The following is a 26,560-nucleotide window of genomic DNA, read 5'->3' as shown; positions in this document are numbered from 1 at the left end:
CAGCAACGAAGAACCAAGGCAGCTAAAAATAAATAAATAAAATAAATAAATTTATATATTAAAAAACAATGAAATAATGCCATTTGCAGCAACATGGATGAACCTAGAGATTATCATACAAAGTGACGTAAGTCATAAAGAGAAAGACAGATACCATGTGATATCACTTAGATGTGGAATCTAAAATATGACACAAATGAACCTATCTATGAAACAGAAACAGAATCATGGACATAGAGAACAGGCTGGTGGGGGGGGAGGGGTGGGGGGAGGGGGGAGGGGTGGGGGAGGGTTGAGTGGGAGTTTGGGGTTAACAGAAGTAAACGTCTATATACAGAATGGATAAACAACAAGGTCCTACTCTATAGCACACAGAACTATATTCAACATCCTATGATAAACCATAATGTAAACGAACATAAAAAAGGATGTGTGTGTATGTATAAAACTGAGTCACTTTGCTATACAGCAGAAATTAACACAACATTGTAAATCAGCTATACTTCAATTAAAAATACTGAAACTGAAAAAAAAGTTAATTGTTTTGTTATAATATAAATCCCAACATTATAAGAATTAATGACTTCTAGAAGTGGAGGTTAGAATCAGGATTCTTCGTAAACTGACACTCTTCCTATTCAGGCCACCACAAACGTTATTAATCCATCTCATTCACTTTTCTCCTGTTTCTGCGCAAAGCCCTATAATCCTTCTGAACATGGCTAATCACGCAGCCATTACCAATCAATTATGGTTGGAAAGTGAAAATAGCTCCACTTGGGATGCCTGAACCGGATGATGTCTAAGGGCATACCAGTCTCACATTTTGTCTATGACTGACTTATATTTTTCATCTATCAGTAGACTAAACAGACAGCCTTCAAGAGAAAGTGAATATTCACTGATGACGTTTTATTTTTGAAAGCAAGACCTACTATTCATATATCTATGTCGGTTTGTTAATTGTTTATCCGCATACGAATTTGTTCTTAAAATCCAGCATCCTACTGGTTTCCCTTCAAATTCAGTCATTTCCAGGATGGTGATTATATTGACTTAAGTTCCAGTAAACTACAGAAGGTTAAAGAAAAAAAAACCTAACAAACAAAACCACTGCCTCACAATTTATAATCATCCGAGAACACTGCGATCCAATCCAAGGTTTGCACCAATTACAGGAATATGGGCTGCTTCCCTTTTTCTTGCTGTTTTCACAAGAATCTCTGTGCATCTAGATGAAGCATCGCAGGTCTTTATTATATACTTAGCAGAGGCAATAGAGGTATGAAGGGGAAGCGGCAGAAAGCTCTCTTTTACTGTGCTTGGTTTTTGCTATCAAATAACTTAGAAGACTTGAACCTTTATTTGACCAATTATGTGCTCAAATTCCTTTTCAAGGAAGATCTCAGAAAAGAGTCAGATTTCAGAATCAACTGATTTTGTCTTTTGTTCCCTTTGGTGAAGTCTTTGCTTTTCCGTAACAAATCATGTATCCTTAAAGAAATGGTTCTAACATTTATACACCCTTACATTGCTTTTACCTTCACGCATATCATCTTTGAAAGAAACATGTTCACTTGAAAACTGCATTTATTTAATAATACGTATTTTTCCAATTTTTATAAACCACAGAATGTTGTTTTAGTTTGAGTTCCACATAAAGAGAGCCCAAGAAAAGGACCTGAGTACGTACAGGGTGTGCCGTTCATGTTGGTGTTGGTTGTATCAGGTGTAGGTTATCATATTTGATCCCACATCAAACCATGTATAGACCAGGAGACTGAGTTTCAGAGAGACAACAAGTGATAAATCAGAATTCAAACTCAGCTGTGTGTGTGCCCAGGGAACTCAGAGTTGCTCTGACAGCCGGATGTTCATCCTGGACCAGCTATCTGGTATGTGACCTTGAGCAAATCACTCAACCTGTGTGAACCTCAGGATCCTCAACTGTCACAACACAATCTCTGCTTTGCCTGTCAGACATGGCTATTCTGAAGACCCAAGCCATCAATGAACCTGTCTCATGCTTATTTGGGACAGCCAGTGTTTAAAAAAATTGGATTGCAATGTCCTGGATCATCTCAGGGTTAAAAGTTCCTGTTGCCCCATCAGTCACTGATATTTGTCAAGGACGTGTTGTGTGCTTCTGGGTCTCCTGCAACAGGGTACACAGCTTCAAAAACAAGGAGAAAACAAACTTTGTCCCATCATACTTTTTGGGGGGAATTGCACATAGAAACTGATGTCTGCCTGTGTGTGAATAAGGAGGTCAGTTTAACAAAGGGCCAAAGTAGGGGACGTTCGGCCACTGATACCTGAAACTCTGGCCCGGCTGCCCTAAAAATACATCTAGTTTCTCAGGGTTTCCAGCATCACTTAGGACCCAGCATCCCTTGCCTGTTTGTACTAGATTTCTTTCTTTAACAACAGGTGCCTGTATTACAGAGAGAGGGTTTTATTGCATCTTGATGTCATGACTGCAGCTGCTGGTATATAAATAAACTGGAAGCCACCCCAGGGGCTTTTCAAAAATCTAAGACCTACAAAGGAGAAATGTCTTAATATGTCTTAGAATCTTAACAGAGGAGACTGAAAACTTCCATTGAAACTGATTTTTAGCATTTCAACTAAGATTCGACACCAGTAATTTCTTTGTAGATATCACGTGACCATTGTAGGCAGAATAAACTAAGTGTAGATCATGCTAGTGTGAGTTAAACTATAGTAGCCACTTAATTTTTCACAGATGTGTGGATTTCACTCCAATAGTATCCTTTCTTGATTTCCTTCCTTTTCTACTCTCTGACTTTAGCACCATGTAACACAAGAGAAATTACGATTATTAAGAGGTTGGTCCATTTGTTGGCAGAGGAAATCCTAAAACACTCCAGTTAAACAAAACACTTCTCATTTGAATTAAACAAGGTGAGGGAAGAAAAGATGAAACCCTTGGAAAACTGTTAGGTGTATGCATTACTGAGGTTTTCTTTTTTCCTCGATATATGTATGTATGTGTATGTGTGTGTGTGTCTGTAGGTGTGCATGGGTGTATATTTTTTCTCTCTCTCTTCTCCATTGCCAAAATTGTGAGATTGAATTTGGTGGTGCAGTCTCTCGTCTGTAACTAATAGGAAAATTAGCTATGGCTCTGGGGAGCTTTTAAAGACTGGCTACAGCAATGGAGTACTACATTCTGCCACCATCCAGTCTTTGAGAATGGAAGGAACTGAATTTTAAGTAAGTCTTTCAATACCTCCTTTTCAATACTTGTTTAATAGTACATGTCCTTTAACCAAAGAACACAGATGGTACAATGAGGTTTTAATTAGATTTCACGTTCAATGCAATTAGCTACATTTGCAAATGTAAAATCTACAATAGAGCCTTAAGAAATAACTTTATCAAGTCACTTCAATTTGTTAGGTCACTGGCCTTCCTGGATTGCAGTGGGCATACAGCTCAAGATAAGTGTTGTGAATTCCTATTTAAAACCTACGTCAGTGGTTAAAATTGTGTCTGATTGGCAGGTTCAGAAATGGTCTTTCTTGATTTCTCTACTTATGAAAATATGAATAAAGATGAAAATCTCTCCAACACAGATATAAAACCTAAGTCCAGAATTTGGGAAGAACTTATTCTAACAATCAAGTCAATTGGGCTGGATTAGAAATTAAAACACAGCCACAGAGGTATCTGAAATGCACTTCGTGACGTAAGTAGGCTTTTCTTCATATGACAGGATTTGGGAGGTGGATGGGTAGCAGTGCAAGAGCTAGAAAGACAACTGGTATATCTCTCATGGTCTTGCTTTGAGGAAATAGTCAAAAAAGTAAATAATGAAAAATAACATGCCTGCTACACCTCTCCCACTCTTTTTCCTAAAGTGTGTTGCTTTTTGAGATGTCTGAGCATGGTTATGCCTCGCGTGCCTCCTACATCTATCCCCTCATCTTCACTTTAAAAAATATTAATTCAAAGCAAGAATCAGGGGGACAAATAGGCTTAAGAAGTAGGGTAGGAATGGTCAGACTGCTAGGCACTGCATCTTGATAGGCTGTAGCTCCTACACTTAAAGCAGGAGGTGCTGACAAAAGGAGCATGGTAGTAGGGCATGATGAAGACAGTGACGGTCCATATACTGTATCATCTCAGAGTAACAGAGGAGTAGGAGGTGGGGAAAGACAATAATTTCACAGCAGTTGATCAGAAACACACAGGATGAGAAAGAGGAAACATTTCTGGTGACACATCAACTCTGGCTGACAGTAGGGGTCCTCGGTGGCTCTGTTTAAAAAAGCTCTGTTTCTCCATTCTTAGAAGGAAGGCCCTGACAAAATACAAGGGTCTGTCATGGGTGAAGGAGGATTGCTAGTGAAGTTCCATGTATTCAAAAATCACCTAAATATTCACTCATAAAATTTGGTTAAGTAAATCAAGGCATATACATTATGATGGGTAAACTGTATGTGTCAACTTGACTAGACCATGATGTACCCAGAGAGTTGGTCATATATTATTCCGGGGTTTCTGGGAGCATATTTTTGCCCGAGATTGACATTGAAATCAGTGGACTTTGAGTGAAGCAGATTGCTCTTCATAATACAGGGGGGCCTCATCTAATCAACTGAAGGTCGGATTAGAACAAAAAGACCCACTCTCCCTTGAGTCGGAGAGAACTCTCCAGCTGATTGCCTTTGGATTCCATCTGCAGTACTGACTATTCCTGATTGACGGCCTTTGAACTTGAACATCAGCTCTCCCTGGGTCTCCTGCACCAGTGGCAGCAGATTTTACCAATCTTCATATTCATGTGAGCCAATTTCTTATAATAAATCTCTCTATACACACACACACACACACACACACACACACACACACGTGGTTCTTAATATATAATATGTAATATATATATATATATATAAAATTGGTTCTATTTCTCTGGAGAACCCTTCATACACATCCATGGACAACAATCTTATTCTTAAAATCACATTGTAAAGAATATTTAAGCTCAGAAAACATTATTTGATGTCACGTATAAAGGATAAAAATCAGGACTTTCCTGGTGGTGCAGTGGTTAAGAATCCACCTGCCAGTGCAGGGGACACAGGTTCGATCCCTGGTCCGGGAAGATCCCACATGCTATGGAGCAACTAAGCCCATGAGCCACAACTACTGAGCCTGTGCTCTAGAGCCCGCAAGCCACAACTACTGAGCCCATGTGCCACAACTACTGAAGCCTGCACGCTTGGAGCCTGTGCTCTGCAACAAGAGAAGCCACCGCAATGAGAAGCCCATGCACCATAACAAAGAGTAGCCCTGCTCGCCGTAACTAGAAAAGCCCACACGTAGCAACGAATACCCAATGCAGCCAAAAAGAAATAAATTAAATAAATAAATTTATCAAACAAAAGGATAAAATCCAACACTCTCCATATAACATTACTGCATTTTATAATATTTATATGTATATGCAAAGAAGGCTTGAAAGGGATTTAGCAAATATACATCGTGGTCATCTCTGGGTATTAGGATTATTGGATGATTTCATCTTTTCTTTTTAATTGTCCATATTTCTAAATTCTCTATAGTGAATACACATTGCTTCTTAATCAGTAGAAAAAATGCTATTACTTTTAAAAAAATGCAAGTAGCTTAAAAGTCAAGTATCATGGTTAAAATTCTGCTGCTTGCAAGGAAGAATAAAGAGTAATCAGTTCCCACAAGAACAAAAACAAAGCGTATGTCAAAGAACAGAAGTCACAGTTTCTTTCAGCAGGTATCCTATCTGAGCAGATGGTATTTAAGAAGGAAATCACTGCATCTTAATGGAAGGCAGAGATACAATTTTCCCAAAAGCTGACGTTAAAAATAGATGACATTTGGGGGCATCCCCATGCCTTTTCAGCAGTCCACTCTACATATTTGTAGCTGTTCCTTTTACAGAGATTTGTTTTCAGGGGACCAGTCATCCCTAATCTCCAGTTCCTGGTACTGTGTAAAACCCAGGACACTACACACCAGTTAGAATGGCCATCATTAAAAAGTCTACAAATAATAAATGCTGGAGAGAGTGTGGAGAAAAGGGAACCCTCCTACACTGCTGGTGGGAAGTAAACTGGTGCAGCCACTATGGAAACCAGTAAACTAAACAAAAAAACTAAAAACAGAGTTGCCATATGACCCAGCAATCCCACTCCTGGGCATATACCCAGACAAAACTATAATTCGAAAAGATACATGCACCCCTATGTTCACAGCAGCACTATTTACAATAGCCAAGACATGGAAACAACCTAAATGTCCACTGACAGATGAATGGATAAAGAAGATGTGGTGTACATACACACAGACACACACACACACAGGAATATTACTCAGCCATTAAAAGAATGAAATACTTCCATTTGCAGCAACATGGATGGAACTAGAGATTATCATACTAAGTTGAGGTAAGTCAGAAAGAGAAAGATAAGTACAATATAATATCACTTACACGTGGAATCTAAAATACAAATGAATTTATCTATGAAACAGAAACAGACTCACAGATACACATAGAGAACAGACTTGTGGTTGTCAAGGGGGAGGGGAAGGGGAGGGAGGGAAGGGTTGGGAGTTTGGAATAAGCACATGCAAACTATAAACAACAAAGTCCTACTGCATAACAGAGGGAACTATATTCAATATCCTGTAATAAACCACAGTGGAAAAGAATATAAACAAGAATATATATGTATATGTATAACTGAGCCACTCTGCTGAACAATAACATTGTAAATCAAGTATACTTCAGTAAAATTTTTTTAAAAAGTAATAATAAGGTCAGTAAAAATAAAAACATAACACAGGACACTAAAAAATCAGAGAGAAAAGGATTATGTTTCCAACTGCGGGGTTGTAATTTACTGTTTTTATTATAAGATTATTGGAACATAGTTTACTGTACAGCTGAGCACAAATCTCTCCCCTGCCTACTCTTCTTTTAACTTTTTTTACTATTAAAATAACATAATTTATCCAAAGCTTAACTTGTGTGTATTTATATGTGAAATACACATGCGTAACTATACGCCTACATTTTCTGTCTTCTTTCACCTTCTCCCCTTTTCATTTATTTTATCTTCTCTCTGCAAATGAAGGGACTGTGTATGCTGGTGTTTGCCTGAAAAAATCCAGCACAGGTTTATGGTGTTACCAAACACAAGTTCATATGCCCAATGCACAGTGAGGCCAAACAAACCAAAATGTTGGAGTTTGGAGCAGAGGAAGGTGTACTGCAGGGCCAAGCGAGGAGAACAGGTGGCTCGTGCTCAACAATGCGGACCTCCTTGATGGTTTTGGGGGAGAAGCTTTTATAGGCAAAATTTGGGGTGAGGGCTGCAGGGTGTGTGGCTTTCTTCTGATTGGTTGGTGGTGAGGTAACAGGGTGGTGTCCAGGAATCTTGTGCTCAGCCTGAAGTTACCACCCTCTCACCTGGGTGGGGGCCTGAGTTCCAGCAGAAGAACTCAAAGGTGTTATTATGTATATCCCTTGAGGAAGAACCAGGACCCTGCCCCAGGGTGGCTGCATTATTGTTTCTTGACTGTTCCTCCCTTGTTCCTGCATCCCCTCCCTTCCCTGATTAGCAAGTGTTTGAATCTGCTCTTTGGAACTCAGGGAAGGTCTAGGAGGCTGAATGAAGCCTATTTCCTATAAACATGAAGTGTGTGGGGGGGTCGGGGGGCAGAAAGGATTTGTACCCTGGAGCCCCACAGAGTCCTGCTTGGTTTCACTAACAGAAGTTGAGAGATGCAAGGAAGAAATCCGCCCCCCGCCTCGTTAGAGATTCTGGAGGGAACCTGGCCCTGCTAACAGCTTGATTTAGGCCAAGTGAGACTGATTTTGAACTTATGGCCTCCAAAACTGTGATAGGATAAATTTTTGTTGTTTTAAGCCATGGTTTGTGGATATTTATTCCAGAAGCTCTAGGAAAGTAATATAGGGTACAATTAAATTCTGTGGCTGGTGTCAGGTAATTTAGAGAGGACAAGTTCTGCCTCTGAAGTTCTAATCTGTCCAAACCCATCAGATCTCATTTTCAATTTCATGGATCCAACTGGCTGCTGCAATGGACCTTCAGGAAAGCCTGTGAACTTGCGCATTGACATTCTCCTAAATGCCTGAAAGTGTAGTGATGTATGGATATCTCTCCCTGCCTGTGAGAACACAGCACCTGCATGCTCTGTGTGTTGAACAACTCAGACAGAAAACACACACACACACACAAACACACAAAATCCAAAGACTATCCTACACATATCCCCTGGTCTTCTTTGTATCTACTAAGTGTTTTCCAGGCAAGCAATCCTACCCAATTGTTCCTCCCTTCCATACCAATTATTGCACAATGAATTCATATGAAAAAGTGAGTTCTGATATGTACCAGATTTCACTCTGATCCAACTTGATTCTTTTGACTGTTGTTCAAATTTATGACACCGTTTTTGACCTCCTGAAGACCTAAAATATATGTCGGGTATTTAAATCTATATGTCAGACCTTTCTTTTTGTTTTTTCAGTTTAGAAGAAAAGCATGAGTTCACACTGACCCTGAGGTTTAAGAAATACATGAAAAGGACTTCTTCTTTACACTGTCTTTCTATTTCAAAGTTCCTGAAGACTAGTGCTAAAGCAAATGGCTATTTTGATAATTAAAGGTGCTGGTGGGGAAGCAATCACAGGTCATTCCCCTTCCCTATATTGTGCTGATGGGCTGTGCCTATATGCCTAGGTGGCTGTGAAATTCCCTTTGTCACATTGACCTCTACTGGATGGAATGTCTCACCAACTCAGCTCACTTTAGAAACTTTCTCCTATCACCTAAGGCTCCAGTCTAAAACCCTGCTAGAAAGCGGAGGGGACAATAAAAGGCAGAGGGAAATGCAGTGAAGAAGGAAGGAAGACAAGGAAGATAAGTGGAAATAGTGAAGACCAGAATACAGCAAAGCAAAGGAAAAAAGAGGGGAAACACAAGAGGCAAAAAGTTTGAAGTGCTGAGGAAGAAAGCTCACTACCTGGTCAGTCTTTAGCAATCTCTGCCTCCTCAAAAGGGGACAGAAGCAATTTTGCTACCAAACCAAACTTGGGTCCGCTTGCCTGCGTGCAATAAAGCCAATCTACTGGATTGTGGTGAAGGAAAGTGCGGCGTTTATTGCAGGGTGCTAAACAAGGAGTCCAAGACAGCTAGTGCTCAAAAAGCCCAAACTCCCCAATGGGTTTCAGGGAGACCTTCTTTTCTTTTTTGGTTTTTGTCCTGTTTGAATGTATTATTATTTAAAAAAAATTTTTATTGAATTATAGTTGATTTCGTGTATCAGGTGTACAGCACAGTGATTCAGTTATATATATATATATATATATTATTTTTCAGATTCTTTTCCCATATAGGTTGTTACAAAATATTGACTTTAGTTTTTAGTTCCCTGTGTTATACAGTAGGTCCTTGTTGGTTATCTATTTTATACATAGTAGTGTGTATATATTAATCCCAGCCTCAGGGAGACAGTTTTAAGGGTAAGGTGAGGGATTGGGGTCGTAGAGTATGTGATCAGCCTGTGCACAATTCTCTGATTGGTTGATGGTGACGTAACAGGGCAGCATCACAGAGGTTAACAGTATCAATCCTTAGCCTCCCCGCAGGTTTGGGGGCTATGTGCTCCTGGTCATCAAGTACAATAGTTAACTTCTTCCATTTGGTGGGGGTTTTAGCATGTGTAAAACAACTCAGGAAACGTGCATCACATATTGTAATCTAGGTGCTTCAGAGAAGAGCTACAGCAGAGAATCTGAGGGAGGGGTTAGTCTTGGGAAGGCCTCATAGGGTTCTGCTCCGTTACAATTTGGCAGCTGTCTCCAGGGGCTGTCTCCAATTTAATTAATTGGAGACACCCCTGACTATTTAGATTGTTCATTTGTTTTTTTTGTTAAGGTTACTTGAATTACTCAGGTTGAATGTCTCCATGGACCAGGCATACGGGCACTTATTAAGTCTCCACTTATTAAGTGTCCATTTCACTCTGGGCTCTACAAACCCTGCCTAGAAGGAGCCAGCAATGCAAAGTCAAAGAGTTCGACAAAGTGAGGTGTGCGCCATGCCCACTGCCGTAAGGACCTATATCAGGTATTTCATGACGAATCTGAGAACTGGGCTTTGGAAAACCCAACTGTATCTTCCAAAAGTGTGTGCTCCTTGCCCACAGCCTTTCAGGACAGAAAAACAACAGGGACCGTGAGGTGGCCCCTTCCTCAACAGGAGGTTGCTATGTCACTGGCCAAAGTTTCCTCTCTCAACTTTTTAGATTCATGCCACTCCCACATCTAGGTTCCTGGTATCCTGCAGGGACGCTTTTCCCTGTGCAGCCCTGGGAAAGAGGACATCATCAATGCTGCTGGCAACCTCAGTCTCCCTGTCCCATCTGGACATAAGGTGCAAGGCCCTCCAGCCCCACCTTCTTTACCATCAAAAGAATCTGTCCAATGGGGCACCTTCTCAGGTTTGTATAAAAAATCAGAAAAATAAAAACCTGCCCATCTATCACTTCATTTTGTCTTTCTCTCTTTCTACTCTTCTCAACTTTTTTTTTCTCACCTCAGCTCAGCATTCTACCATTGAGAAAGGTATGCTTCATAATGCAGCTTGACTTAAATTATGACCCTGCTGCACTACTTCTTTGAGCTGCTATTTTCCCTGCCTGTTCCAGCTGCTGAGCACAATTGCTACAGCTCAATTATTAAAGAGATGCTAAAAATAGCCAAGTGCAAGGCTGTCGACAAAGAACAATCATTCAAACACAGCAAGAGACACAACCTGGGCAGTGAGCTCTCACTGTTATTAGATCCTTAATTCTCCCTACCACCCCCCTCCCTTTATGCTTCTCTCTTCTTTCTTTCAGCAATAATAAACTAATAGGCAACTTAAAATGTCCCTTTTCTGTACCCAGAGGAATCTGCATAAGCTGATGACTGCTTTGCTGCCGCAAAGACTCCTTAATAAAAAAAGAACAGCCTTACTTCAGGAGCCCCTTGAACAGCTGCACACAGAGGTACTTACAAATGATTCTTTCCCTGGTAGGTGGTGTCTGAGTCCCATCCACTGAAGTGTGACAGTCTCCAATATGCCCCTCCTCAGATGTATCCCTCTGAACTGTTAAAATCAAGAGTTTTCCACCTGCAGCTTGTTTTAGAAAAAGTATTTTAAAATGGTAGGCATGGGCTTCCCTGGCGGCACAGTGGTTGAGAGTCCGCCTGCCGATGCAGGGGACACGGGTTCGTGCCCCAGTCTGGGAGGATCCCACATGCCGTGGAGCGGTTGGGCCCGTGAGCCATGGCTGCTGAGCCTGCGTGTCTGAAGCCTGTGCTCCGCAACGGGAGAGGCCACAACAGTGAGAGGCCCACGTACCACAAAAATAAATAAATAAATAAATAAAAATAAAATGGTAGGCATTAGAAAAATGAGAAATGTTAGAAAAGACAGCCACAAGTTTAGAGAGTTACAGTATTTGTATTTTCTCCCCCTTCCCCCAATATACTATGTGACACTGTTCAACAAAAATTACCTGTCTGAGCTTTACTTTTCATATATATATATATGTGAGCTTTACTTTTCACATATATATGTATACATATATATATGAAAAGTATATATATACACACACATATATGTGTACACATATATATATACATATACATGCTAACTGAATATATTCCTTTTTTCATAAAGAAGATAGGAGAGTTGTAGTCTGATCAGTTTGAGAGAGGTGTAAAATTCTCTGTGCCCAAGTTTCTAAGTACCACTTTTCCCTTCAGGGAACTTGCCCAGTTAATCTATGGAAAGAGGCTGAGAATTTGAGGAGAGGGTTGCTGCTAAGAGTCACAGAATCGGAAGACTTTACAGCAACCCCATATGATTGGGAAGCAAAAATTGCATTTCTGGTCAAGGCATCCAAGATGCAAGAGCCCAACATCCCAGAAAGAAGGGAAGTGAGAAGTGAGTGCAATATTTTTGGACTCTTTTTCTCTAAACAGTTGCTGATACTTAAGTTTCCCAGGGCAAGAGGCCCTAGAAGCTATTCAGACAATGGTTGAAAAACAGAGCACAATTTCAGCAGTCTCACAGTGCTGGGGATTGAAAAAAATAGAGTACAGATCCCGGCAAGAAGGGACCCAATATATCCACCTAGTTCTCATTTGGAATCCCTGGTGGATTAACAACAGAGTTAAATCAATGTAGAAAGAGTCTTATCAGTACTGCAACTCTTACACAATACTAAATGAGAACACAGTTGGAAGAGCGGCATTACCTGATGTTAAGACTTACAATAGGGGAGGACCTTCAAGATGGTGGAGGAGAAAGATGTGGAGATCACTTTCCTCCCCACAAATACATCAGAAATACATCTACATGTGGAACAACTCCTACAGAACACCTACTGAATGCTGGCAGGAGACCTCTGACTTCCCAAAAGGCAAGAAACTCCCCATGTACCTGGGCAGGACAAAAGAAAAAAGAAAAAAGAGAGACAAAAGAATAGGGAAGGGACCTGCCCCTATGGGAGGGAGCTGTGAAGGAGGAAAAGTTTCTACACACTAGGAAGCCCCTTCACTAGTGGAGACGGGGGGTGGCAGAGGGGGGTAGCTTCGGAGCCACGGAGGAGAGCGCAGCAACAGGGGTGTAGAGGGCAAAGCAGAGAGATTCCCACACAGAGGATCGCTGCCGACCAGCACTCACCAGCCTGAGAGGCTTGTCTGCTCACCCGCTGGGACGGGTGGGGGCTGGCAGCTGAGGCTCGGGCTTTGGTCAGATCCCAGGGAGAGGACTGGGGTTGGCTGCATGGACACAGCCTGAAGGGGGCTAGTGCGCCACAGCTAAACAGGAGGGAGTCTGGGAAAACGTCTGGACCTGCCTAGGAGGCAAGAGACCATTGTTTTGGGGTGTGCAAGGAGAGGGGATTCAGAGCACCACCTAAATGAGCTCCAGAGACAGGCACGAGCCACAGCTACCTTCGAGGACCCCACAGATGGGGAATGAAATGCTAAGGCTACTGTTGCCACCACCAAGAAGCCTGTGTGCAAACACAGGTCACTATCCACAACTCCCCTCCCAGCAGCCTGTGCAGCCCACCACTGCCAGGGTCCCGTGATCCAGGGACAACTTCCCTGGGAGAACGCACAGCGTGCCTGAGGCTGTTGCAACGTCACACTCGTCTCTGCCATCACAGGTTCACCCCACATTCCGTACCCCTCCCTCCCCCCAGCCTGAGTGAGCCAGAGCCCCCTCATCAGCTGCTACTTTAACCCCATCCTGTCTGAGTGAAGAATAGATGCCCTCAGGCGACCTACATGCAGAGGCAGGGCCAAATCCAAAGCTGAACCTCAGGAGCTGTGCAAACAAAGAAGAGAAAGGGAAATCTCTCCCGGCAGCCTCAGGAGCAGCGGATTAAAGCTCCACAATCAACTTGATGTACCCTGCATCTGTGGAACACCTGAATAGACAACGAATCATCCCAAAATTGAGGCAGTGGACTTTGGGAGCAACTGTAGATTTGGGGTTTTCTTTCTGCATCTAATTTCTTTCTGGTTTTATGTTTATCTTAGTTTAGAATTTAGAGTTTATTATCATTGGTAGATTTCTTTATTGATTTCATTGCTCTCTTCCTTTTTTTTTATATATATATAGATACATTTTTTCCCCATTTTCTCCTTTTGTGAGTGTGTATGTGTATGCTTCTTTGTGTGATTTGTCTGTATAACTTTACTCTTACCATTTTTCCTAGGGTTCTGTCTGTCTGGATTTTTTTTTGTATAGTTTTTAGGTGGATTTGTTTTTTGGTTTGGTTGCTCTCTTCTTTCTTTTTTTTGTTATTCCTTTAAATTATTTTTAATAATTATTTTTATTTTTTATTTTAATAACTTTATTTTATTTTTTTCTTCTTTCTCTCTGTTTTTCTCCCTTTTCTTCTGAGCCGTGTGGATGACAGGGTCTTGGTGCTCTGGCTGGGTGTCAGGCCCGTGCCTCTGAGGTGGGAGAGCCGAGTTCAGGACATTGGTCCACCAGGGACTTCCCAGCTCCACATAGTATCAAACAGCAAAAGCTCTCCCAGAGATATCCATCTCAATGCTAAGACTCAGCTCCACTCAACAAACAGCAAGCTACAGTGCTGGACACCCTATGCTAAAAAACTAGCAAGACAGGAAGTTCTACTTGGAGTTGTACTCCACCCATTAGCAGAAAGGCTGCCTAAAATCATAATAAGTTCACAGACACCTCAAAATACACCACCAGACACGGTCCTGCCCACCAGAAAGACAAGATTCAGCCTCATCCACCACAACACTGGCACCAGTCCCCTCCACCAGGAAGCCTACACAACGCACTGAACTAACCTTACCCACTGGGGGCAGACACTAAAAACAACGGGAACTACGATACTTCAGCCTGCGAAAAGGAGACCCCAAACACAGTAAGTTAAGCAAAATGAGAAGACAGAGAAACACACAGCAAATGAAGGAGCAAGGCAAAAACTCACCAGACCAAACAAATGAAGAGGAAATAGGCAATCTATCTGAAAAAGAATTGAGAGTAATGATCGTAAAGATAATCCAAAATCTTGGAAATAGAATGGAGAAAATACAAGAAATGTTTAACAAGGACCTAGGAAAACTAAAGAACAAACAAACAATGATGAAAAACACAATAAATGCAATTTAAAAATCTCTAGAAGGAATCAATAGAGGAATAACTGAGGCAGAAGAACCTATAAGTGACCTGGAAGATAAAAGAGTGGAAATAACCACCATAGAGCAGAATAAAGAAAGAAGAATATAAAGAACGGAGGACTCAAAGCTTTTGCACAGCAAAGGAAACCATAAACAAGACCAAAAGACAACCCTCAGAATGGGAGAAAATATTTGCAAATGAAGCAACTGACAAAGGATTAATCTCCAAAATATGCAAGCAGCTCATGCAGCTCAATAACAAAAAAACAAACAACCCAATCCAAAATGGGCAGAAGACCTAAATAGACATTTCTCCAAAGAAGATATATAGACTGCCAACAAACACATGAAAGAATGCTCAACATCATTAATCATTAGAGAAATGCAAATCTAAACTACAATGAGATATCATCTCACACCAGTCAGAATGGCCATCATCAAAAAATCTAGAAACAATAAATGCTGGAGAGGGTGTGGAGAAAAGGGAACCCTCTTGCACTGTTGGTGGGAATGTGAATTGGTACAGCCACTATGGAGAACAGTATGGAGGTTCCTTAAAAACCTACCAATAGAAGTACCATATGACCCAGCATTCCCACTACTGGGCATGTACCCTGAGAAAACCATAATTCAAAAAGAGTCATGTACCAAAATGTTCACTGCAGCTCTATTTACAATAGCCCGGAGACGAAAACAACCGAAGTGTCCATCGTCAGATGAATGGATAAAGAAGATGTGGCACATATATACAATGGAATATTACTCAGCCATGAAAAGAAACGAAATTGAGCTACTTGTAATGAGGTGGATAGACCTAGAGTCTGTCATACAGAGTGAAGTAAGTCAGAAAGAGAAAGACAAATAACGTATGCTAACACATATATATGGAATTTAAGAAAAAAAAATGTCATGAAGAACCTAGGGGTAAGACAGGAATAAAGACACTGACCTACTAGAGAATGGACTTGAGGATATGGGGCGGGGGAAGAGTAAGCTGTGACAAAGTGAGACAGAGGCATGGACATATATACACTACCAAACGTAAGGTAGATAGCTAGTGGGAAGCAGCCGCATAGCACAGGGAGATCAGCTGGGTGCTTTGTGACCACCTAGAGGGGAGGGGTAGGGAGGGTGGAAGGGAGACGCAAGTGGGAGGTGATATGAGGATGTGTACAGCTGATTCACTTTGATATAAAGCAGAAACTAACAGACCATTGTAAAGCAATTATACTCCAAAAAAGACGTTAAAGAAAAAAAGAAGACTTACTATAATGCTACAGTAATGATGACAGTATGGTATTAATAAAGGAATAGACAAACTGATGAATGGGACAGAATAGAGAGCCCTGAAATAGATTCACGTAAATAAAGTCAACTGTTGGGAGATTGGGACTGACATATACACACTACTATATGTGAAACAGATAACTAATAAGAACCTACTGTATAGCATAAGGAACTCTACTCAATACTCTGTAATGGCCTATATGGGAACAGAATCTAAAAAAGAGTGGATATATGTGTATGTATAACTGATTCACTTTGCTGTACAGCAGAAACTAAAACAACATTGTAAATCAACTACACTGCAATAAAAATGAATTAAAAAATATAACTAATAAGAACGTGCTGTATAAAAAATAAATAAAATAAGTACATACAAAAAAAAATATATATATAGTCAACTGATCATTGAACAAGGAGCAAAGGCAACACAATGGAGCATTACAATGTAATGGAGTTGTGTCTTTTCGAAAAATAGTACTGGAACAACTAGAAATCCACATGCAAAAAAAAAAAGAATCTCGACCATCCTTATGCTCTTAACAGAAGTTTACTTAAAAATTCATTGAGATTACATGAGGAACTTGACAAAATTATTCTATAGCTCATCTTCAAGAAAAAAATAAAAGACTGAAATTGAAACTTTGGGAGTAAGAAAGAAGAATGAGGGCAGAAACAGAGCAGTGAAAATGACTATGCAGTTGAGAAATAGATCCAAGAACTTATTATAACAACTTATTACATAATACAATTGGAATTTCAAGCAATGGGGAAAATAATTTAGTAAACTGTGTTTGGACAAGCTGAGGAGGTATGTTAGAATTCTATCTAACATCAAATTAAGTATAGATGTATTAATATCCAATTGCAATAAAATATATTTATAAATAAAGAAAGCAGAGATGTAATTTTGGATTGCTGAAGGTATTTCATATTATAAGAGTAGACTGTGAAACCATAATATAAAATACTGATAGATTTTATCACATAAAAACTAACATTTCTCTTAATACAAAATGCTGTGAGCAAAATTTAAAAGCAAGTGACAAAATGAAAGATATATTTAACAAAGAAGGGTCAATGTCAGAGAGAGATTACATGATATATTTGTGTATATATGTATGTATGTGTATATATAGATGTACATACACACATATACAATCTCACACATTTATTTTTTAAAAAACAGGACTCTAGTAGAAAAAATGGTGAAAGGATTTGCAGGAGTAATTAACTAAAAATAACTGTAAATCACTGTTAAGTTTATAATGATATTTTCTTACTTATAATAATTCAAGAAGTAAAGCTTCAAAGAACAAAGCCGCCCCATGTTCAGTTTCTGACTTTTGGCTAAGATATAATTATTATTTTTTATTTTTTTTGCGGTACGCGGGCCTCTCACTGTTGTGGCCTCTTCCGTTGCGGAGCACCAGCTCCGGACGCGCAGGCTCAGCGGCCATGGCTCACGGGCCCAGCCGCTCCGCGGCATGTGGGATCTTCCCGATCCGGGGCATGAACCCATGTCCCCTGCATCGGCAGGCGGACTCTCAACGACTGCACCACCAGGGAAGCTCAGATATAATTATTCATTAACCACTAGTGCCAGAAATGAAGCAAGGTCGTACACAGCCTCACATAAACTGAATTACAAACCAGTGCAAATTTTGTAGAAGGCAATTTGCTGAAATGTAATAGAAGTATTAACATATTCCCTTTAACCTAAAGTTCTACTTCTAAGTTTACTTCTTTAAATGATGAAGCAAAATATTCTTTGAAAGACTGTATAAAATAACAAACAAGGGGGAAATCCCTAAAGTAAAAGTAAACACTGGATAAGAAAAATACATTAAAAATATGATGAACTGCTGTACTACGAGCCTTAAAAGTAAAGATGTCAAAAAAAATAAATAAGTAAAATAAAATAAAATGATGCTTACAAAAAAAGAAGATATACTGTTGTAAAAGGAAGTAGGCTGGTATAGAAAGAAGTTCGTTATTTGCTATATATTTTTATGAAAAAAGGAAAATTAAAAATAATCTGTAATGTACATTCATATAAAGTATAAAAGAATGTACATAACAAATTAATGTGCTTATGCATGGTAGTGGGATTGGCTGGACATATCTTTTTTCCTGTTGCTTTTGCTTATATATTTTAAAATATTTTTTCCTCCAAACTTAATTATAAAATACAATGCATAGAAACAAGGTTTAGCAAAGATTGAGAACCATCATCTGAAGAAACCCTATATGTTATGAACTGAGTTATCCTATCTCATGCTTATACTATTCAGTGAAAGCCCCGTACACTGGTCACCATGTCACAGTGACTTCCTAAGACCTGATTGAACTTGCTGAGATGGAAGACAGAAGAGAGGCACAATTGATTCATCCATGTTTAAAACATCCAGGGTAGCCAATAATTAGTAACCCAAGAATTCTGTGGTATACCTGACTGCCACAGAAGCAAGCCTGAGAACTAAAATAACTCCAAGGATAAAGTCATTATGATAGCCAGTATCCACATTCACACAGGAAGATACGCTTTCACTGATTCTGAAAACAGTGTCCATACATTTCATGCTAGTATCTGGTGTGAGGATTTTTAAGAATTTCCCTTCACCAGCTTATAGCTATGCTCTTCAGTGGGAATGCTGAGTCCCATCCTACCTTTATAATATATTGTGAAATCAATACAAATCAAGCAGAACATCATTCTCAGGAAGCAGAAACATCAATCATAGCTCCAAATTTGAAGTTTTCTGACATTTCTGTCTCTATAGTTTCCCACTGAAAAGTCCCTCTGGTATAGCTTTTCTCTATTCTTTGAGTCTGTGATTTAATCCTACTGGCCACCCAGGACAGAATGAATGCAAGAGTGGAGAATGGCAGGTAATTGGAAGAGAAAGAAAAAAAGAAACTGAAGGCACATCACCTTGTTATTTATAATTCAGCCTCCTGGTTACGGGATATAGCTGAAATGCTTCCCAGTGAAGGACAAAGGGGACCAGATCCCCAGAAAGTCACCAGATCACAACACAAGCTTCTATAACTGGCTGGGATTCTTCATGAGACTCACAAACCATCCAGGCAGCAAAATCCCAGAGGAAATGTGTCTTCAGAACAGAGGGAATATAAGATTTGATATGAAAGCTTTGGGCAACTAACCACCCTGTAGGTTTCAGACCATTCCAGCCTACACTCCTGCATTCCCCACAGTCTTTCCCAGCATGTAGCTAAATACCCCAATTGCATATTTATAATGAACAAAATGGTATCAGCATAAGACCTATGCACAGACGTTGACATTTATAAAAACCAGAAGGAGAACAAAGACATACAGATGGCCAAAAAGCACATGAAAAGATGTTCAACATCACTAATTATTAGAGAGATGCAAATCAAAACTACAATGAGGTATCACCTCACATTGATCAGAATGACCATCATCAAAAAATCTACAAACAATAAATGCTGGAGAGAGTGTGGAGAAAAGGGACCCCTCCTACATTGTTGGTGGGAATGTAAACTGGTACAGCCACTATGGAGAACAGTGTGGAGGTTCCCTAAAAAGATAAAAATAGAGCTACCATATGATCCAACAATACCACTCCTGGGCATATATGTGGAGAAAACCATAACTCGAAAAGATACATGTACCCCAGTGTTTACTGCAGCACTGTTTACAGTAGCCAGGACATGGAAACAACCTAAATGTCCAATGACAGAAGAATGTATAAAGGTGTGGCACCTAGATACAATGGAATATGACTCATCCATAAAAAAGAATGAAATAATGCCATTTGTAGCAACATGGATGGACTTAGAGATTGTCATAGTGGGTGAAATAAGTCAGAGAAAGACAAATATCATATGATTATCACTTTTTTGTGGAATCTAAAACAAGGATACAAATGAACTTACCTAAAAAACAGAAATAGAGTTACAGATGTAGAAAACAAATTTATGGTTACCAGGGGGTAAGGGGGGGGAGGGATAAATTGCAAGATTGAGATTGACATATACACACTTCTACATATAAAACAGATAATGAATAAGGACCTGAACTCTACTCAATACTTTGTAATGATCTATGTGGGGAAAGAACCTAAAAAAAAGAGTTAATATATGTATATATATAACTGATTTACTTTGCTATACAGCAGAAACTAATACAATATTGTAAATCAACTATACTCCAATAAAATTTTTTAATAAAAGAATAGTAAAAGAGTAACTACTAAGATAATGGAGAAAAAAAATCAGAAGGAGAAAAAGATAATGAACAAAATAAAAGGGTAAGCATACATCAGGTGAATAATAATTACTCCAGGAGACAAATGAGTTTTCCACAGTGCCAGGAAAAAGTAATGAAAACACATTTTTCCTGAAAAGGGAGATAAAATAAGAGATGTTGATAAATTAAAATAAGATGATGAGACAACCAAAAGTGATCAAAATGAGCGCCACAAGATCTGGAAAGAAATGGAAAAGAAAAATAAATCCACTACAAAGATGAAAGTGACATCAGAAAAAAAGTAAATGGGGAAAGAAGTCTTTCACCATAGTCAGGTACACGCTGGAAAGGGAGAGAGAGAAAGAATGAATAGATAAGAAAGATAAGGAAGAAAGACAAAGGAAAAGAAAAATAAGGATACATGACATTATTCCTGGGAATGAAAATTAAATAAATAGAAACGAGAACAGAAACTTCAAAATTATAAGACAACACTTATGTGAGAGAGATTTACGTCCACACATCAAAGAGGCACATGGTTTCCTAATAGTAACTGGCAACAAAACCAAAGTGTGACATAAGAATTTTGTATCTAATGGAGTAATGCTTCAATTGTAGAAACTATGATCTGACAAGGTCAAACATGAAGGGTTTAGGGAGTATGCTATCGATGAGCCTTTCTTGAATCATAATAATTTTAAAATACACTATAAAATGAAGTCAACAGAATCAAAAGATGATTAAAAATAAGGAACTCAAAAATGTCCAAGTCATGGTAAAAGAACTAGTGTGTAGTAACCCATTTAAATATTAAACTGAAACTAACATACTCTGTGAATGTGGGTAGAAAACCAAATGTAAATTCTATAAATCACAATGCTGTTAAAATAATAATACCGGGCTTCCCTGATGGTGCAGTGGTTGAGAGTCCGCCTGCCGATGCAGGGGACACGGGTTCGTGCCCCGGTCCGGGAAGATCCCACATGCCATGGAGCGGCTGGGCCCGTGAGCCATGGCCGCTGAGCCTGCGCATCCAGAGCCTGCACGTCTGGAGCCTGTGCTCCGCAACGCGAGAGGCCACAACAGTGGGAGGCCAGCGTAATGCAAAAAAAAAAAAATAATAATAATAATATCACTAAACAAAAACTAGTGGAGGAAAGAAGGCTAGCAGGGGGCAGTTCAAGAGTTATTATTATTATATTATAATTATTAAGGGATCAATAAATCTTCTGGCATTGAAGCAGAAAAGAAGATACAATGACCCTAAATTCCAGACTTTACTTTGAGCTATGTATTTTAAATTAAAAAGTAAAATTTGGAAAAATAAACATTACATCCGTATCTATCTGTCTGTGTCCATCTACCCACCTACCTACCTATCATCTATCTACCTGAAGCAAGAGGAAAAAGCAATATGGATTCTATACTTTTTCTATCATGAAGTCTGGAGGGCGGTAGAATGGGGCGGAATTCTATTCAAACAGCTGGGTAAAGGTTTTAAACTTGCACTCTGGTGAAGCCCTTTCTTGGAGAGTAGGAGAAGGGTCTGGGTCTGGTTCGCGATGGTTATTCTTCTCCACCTCTGCCATGGCCATAAGGGGATTTCTCTTTCTTCGCCTGGAGGACCTGGTGGAATTCCTGATGGAGGAACCCACACATGTATAGACGCTCTCCTAACACTGCTTCCTCCAGAATTTACCCACTTTCACTCTCTTGCACACTCAGCCTCCAGCAATTCATCAGAATGACCATTTAAGTTTTTATCAGTTAGTGGCTTCAACAGCTTTCTCCAACAGCTTCTCCTCCAGCTAAGCAGATCTCGGTGCTGTATCTCTCTGGATGCACCTGTCTTCCCAGCTTTGGGGGTAACAATTAGCTTTGGATCTTAGTTCCCTGATGGACCCAAGAAATCTAAGGACAAGACTGCCAACTCCCAGGCATTGCAGTAGCCTGTTACATACCAAAAGGAATACAAAAAACTGCTGTTTCTTTCCTTTATCTACTTTTTGAAGGTCATTGTTGAAAATTTTCTATATTTTTAGAGTTTGCAATTCACTCTAATCTCTAATGGAGCCATAATCCCAAAATCAATGGGAAATAAACCAAAAAGACTATGCTTTGTCATGTCTGGTTGATATAATTTGGTCTGTTCTTTTGGTCTTTTGATCCAAGTAGATTGGTGGGAAAAAAAACAAACAAAAAAACCTTCAGAAAGAAATTCTTAAGAACAGGGAGGATTTTAAAGGAAGATAGGTACTTATCCTTGCATATGCGAAACAAGCCAGACTGGCTCCCACTATACCCACAGAGCCAGTTCATGGTACGATAAATAACTCTTGGATCCATGAGTTTGTGACACATGGAAATGCTGATTGAACACTACACATGGGATCAACTCCAGGTTCATGCAGAAAGACAGCAAAACATCTGGTACTTCAATTATAGTTGCAATGACCGTATAAATGATATTGGGGAGACTATTCATCTTAAAACTATTGAGATAGACTCTATGAACCCAATATATCTTTCCATCTATTGTTTTCTCTTAATAGTGCTATTTCTAAACGGAATTGTGGTATCCACCTTATGTATGTCTAGATTAAATTTAGATTGGCATGCAGTTTTCCTTTCTTGTAATATATTTACTACATTTTTGTATCAAGGTTATATCGGCCCCATGAAACAAACTGGTCAGTATTTCCTTTTCTTTTCTTTCCTAGAAGAGTCTGTGGAGACTGTTGACTTAACTGTTTGATAAAATCCACCAGTGAAGTTCTGGGGCCCAAAACTGGTATTTTACTTTTTACGTCTGGATGGCTCAGGAAACATTTCTTTAACCTTGAAATTCAGTAGACCTCTGTGTCATGTTTCATTTTCACAGATTCATTTTTGCCTCACGTAGGTGGATAATCACTGTGATACAGCGAGTCAAGGAAACATTCCAAAAGTCATGTTTATCACCCAATAGATAAAGTGTAAACAAAGTCTGATGCCACTGTCTCCCAGTTAGGTACTCTTGCCATGTACTTTGAAACTTCAGGAATGAAGCGCCTTAAAGAATACTTACACTCGTATACATAACCCCCCCACCCACCCCCCCCACACACAGAGTGTATCATAAGGTTCAGTACAAGCAGTGGCTTAAAAAGAGAGAGAAAAAGGTATGTACAGAAAGCAGGAAAAGCATCTGTTTTATTTCCTCTCTGATTCAAGGTTATTTTGGGGTAAAGGAAATGTCAGCAGGAGAAATTCCCTCTTTCTTTTATTCCAATTTTATATGAGTCCTCTTTACTCTGGTGGAGATACTAAGAAAAAAAGTCCCCCACACATACCAAAAGGCAGGGAATGCCAAGAAAGCATCTATTTCGGATGTTCATATATTACTCCCTTCCTCATTCTTCTCACCAGCCTAACCTTCTATACAAACCCACTCTCTTTTCTTTCAAACTCATTTTTTTTTTTTTTTACAGCAAAGAAGCACACATAGAAAGAGGGTAAGAGGTCTTGATACAGTGGCAATTTGCAATACTGGCATGAGTCCCAGTTGGAGTCAGTGATGGATTGTGTTAGCTGATCACAATTCCAGAGTGGAGAGAGAAGAAGTTTTTTTTTGTTTTTTAATTGCAGGTGGCAATTTCAAAGTGCGCACTATTTGGAGTGTCTGGTTGCTCTTCCCATTTTTTTTAATTCAAAAGATTTTGCAAAAAGAAAATCTAAATTAGTTCTTCAAGTATTATGAGGTACTAAAATGTCAGCATTTTAATTCCTATGTATGTTTGCTGTGGGTACTGAAAAGAAAAATAACAAGCAAATTCTCTCCCTTTCTTTTCTCTCTTAAAATAATTGGAGACAGTCTTAAATCAATTACCATGTCTAAAATCCAGACCCAGATTGTACTGGGACATTTAATACTATGACATGAACTGTCAGAGTTAGATAATGATTGATGATAGAAAGTCTTAAAAGAGTCCTCCAGGTGTTGATTTCTATAAACGTGTATGCCTCATGTCCTGAGGCATTTCCTTGCACGCAGGATGTAACCAGAGATGTACGAAGCTGTCTGTCTTCATGACATGGAACCTCTATATGTGGGCCAGGCCATCAATCAGTTGATTAACGGGTAGTTGCTTCGTGCCTACTATGGACTAAAAAGACTATTCATTCCTATGTAGGTTACTGTTTCACAAGTCTCACACTTACTCTTTGAAATAGTGTATACTGTGTTTTCACAGAAGAAATTTTGGTTTGTTTTGGAAAGTTATCTTACAGTTTAACCCCAGTATGGCTAATAAAAATATAATCCAAGATCTGTAAAATAAAGTCATCTAAAACGAGTAAAATAATAAAAATAAACAAATTCTATTAACCCTTTTAGATATTACTAAAATATAACCAGATACTCATCTCAAATCAGACTATAGAGTAGATACAGCAAAGCTCTCTTCCCCTTCCACTGACTTCAAAGAGAAAAATTTTAAAATAAGTTTATGGAAGATGTTTTGAGGGGTAGGGATTACATGTGTTTGCAGATTTTATCTCAATGGCCAGTGTGTGCATCTTCATATGCTTTCTAATATAGATCAATGAGAGCATCCTCTTCTGAGGAAGGATTATAACATTATTTTAAACTACACATTTTCCACTATTTAAAGGTGGTTGTAGTTACATACTGCTGTGTAACAACCTCTCCTGCTCCGCAAATGCATTATAATCTCTCACGGTTCTGTGCATTGCAGGGGTCATCTGGGGGTTGACTGCTTGGGAGCTCTTATACAGTCGTCTTCCAATGGTCCCTGGGGCTGGCATCATGCAAAAGTTCTGTGGGGCTGGATGGTCCAAAGGCTGGGTGGGAGCTGGAGCTCAACTAGCCTGTCTCCTGGAGCGTCCATATAGGTATCCTAGGTTTCTCACAGTAAAATGGCTGAGATCCCAGAGGCAGCAAACCAAAAGAAGATAGGAGTGGAAGATTTTAATCCTGGACCAGGGAATTATCACAAAGTTGCATCTGTATTCTACAAGTGAAAGCAGCCACAGAGCCTTCTATCTTCATGGGGAGGGGAAGGAAATCCCAAGTCTTGATGGAAAGGCTGCCGCATAATTTGTGGTCATCTTTAATTCAACAGGCAGCTCATCTGAGCACCAGTTTGAATCTGGCACTTTCTAAATGACTACATTTGCAGATTGCAGCATGAAAATACCCCTAATAAGAAGGTTAACTCTACATCAGGACCTGAGACAGAGAGGGGCCAGCAGTTGTAATGATCATTGATCTTTCTCATGAGTTAGCTACTTTCTAACCCATGCTCCTGTGTCCTCTTACAAGTCAATTTAAACCAATTTTCTGGGTCATATTTCATGACACACTGTAACAGGCATTTTACTGATGTCAAAGTGCAGAGCTTCTACTATGTTCCCTGTTCTTTACATGGTAAGAAATGCTTTTAAGGGAACGACAGTAATTTGTGTTTGATTTAGACAATTAAATACAGTCAATCTAAGTCTTCCCATTATTGCTTCGGCACACAAGATATTATTTTTTATCCTTTACTAACTGTCCACAACTTTTCCTGTCTAATTTTGTTTTCACAATGGAACTTTCATTACATTAACCCTCACGAAAAAATAGGGTGGAGGTTTTAAGTCAGTTTGGCAGATTCAGAAACAAAGAAACAAACAAAAAACTCCATTTATCAACTGTACTGATTAGAACCATTTTTTAACAGCCTTTACCGTGAGTTATCAGTAGCCTAAGGAATTTCATCCCCAATTACAACCCAAAGCAAGCATCATGAGTTAAGTGAAAATTTATTATGTTTGTAGAAAACACTGCTTTTAATTTTTGAGATTTTCTTTCAAATACTGTAGGCCTGTCCTCCATGGAAAGACATGGGATCACAGAGCCGTGCAAAATACCTGGCTGCGCATTCTACCTCTGGTTCAGAATAAATAATGAGAAGAGCCATGATTGTCTCGTTATGAGCTATGTGCTTTGTAAGGGGGTATTGCTAGCTATCATTAGCATATCTATAAGGGAAATAATAAAGCAGTAGAGGGCCTCAAAGGCCAATTACAAAGTGTACAGTGGGTCATTTAAAAGTGAGAATGTCTAACACAGAACAAAGAAGTTTTACATTAGAAGTAATTACTATCTTTGTATGTTCTGAAGTGTCATGTGAACTTTCTGTGTGATTTCATAAGACTGAATGAATAAATATTTCAGGGGATACAATTCTGACTCAAATTTAAATATATGTACATCGATATCTATATCTTTATGTATA

This window comes from Delphinus delphis, chromosome 10, assembly GCF_949987515.2.
Source record: "Delphinus delphis chromosome 10, mDelDel1.2, whole genome shotgun sequence".
Lineage (NCBI taxonomy): Eukaryota > Metazoa > Chordata > Mammalia > Artiodactyla > Delphinidae > Delphinus > Delphinus delphis.
Note: the sequence above shows the minus strand (reverse complement) of the source record.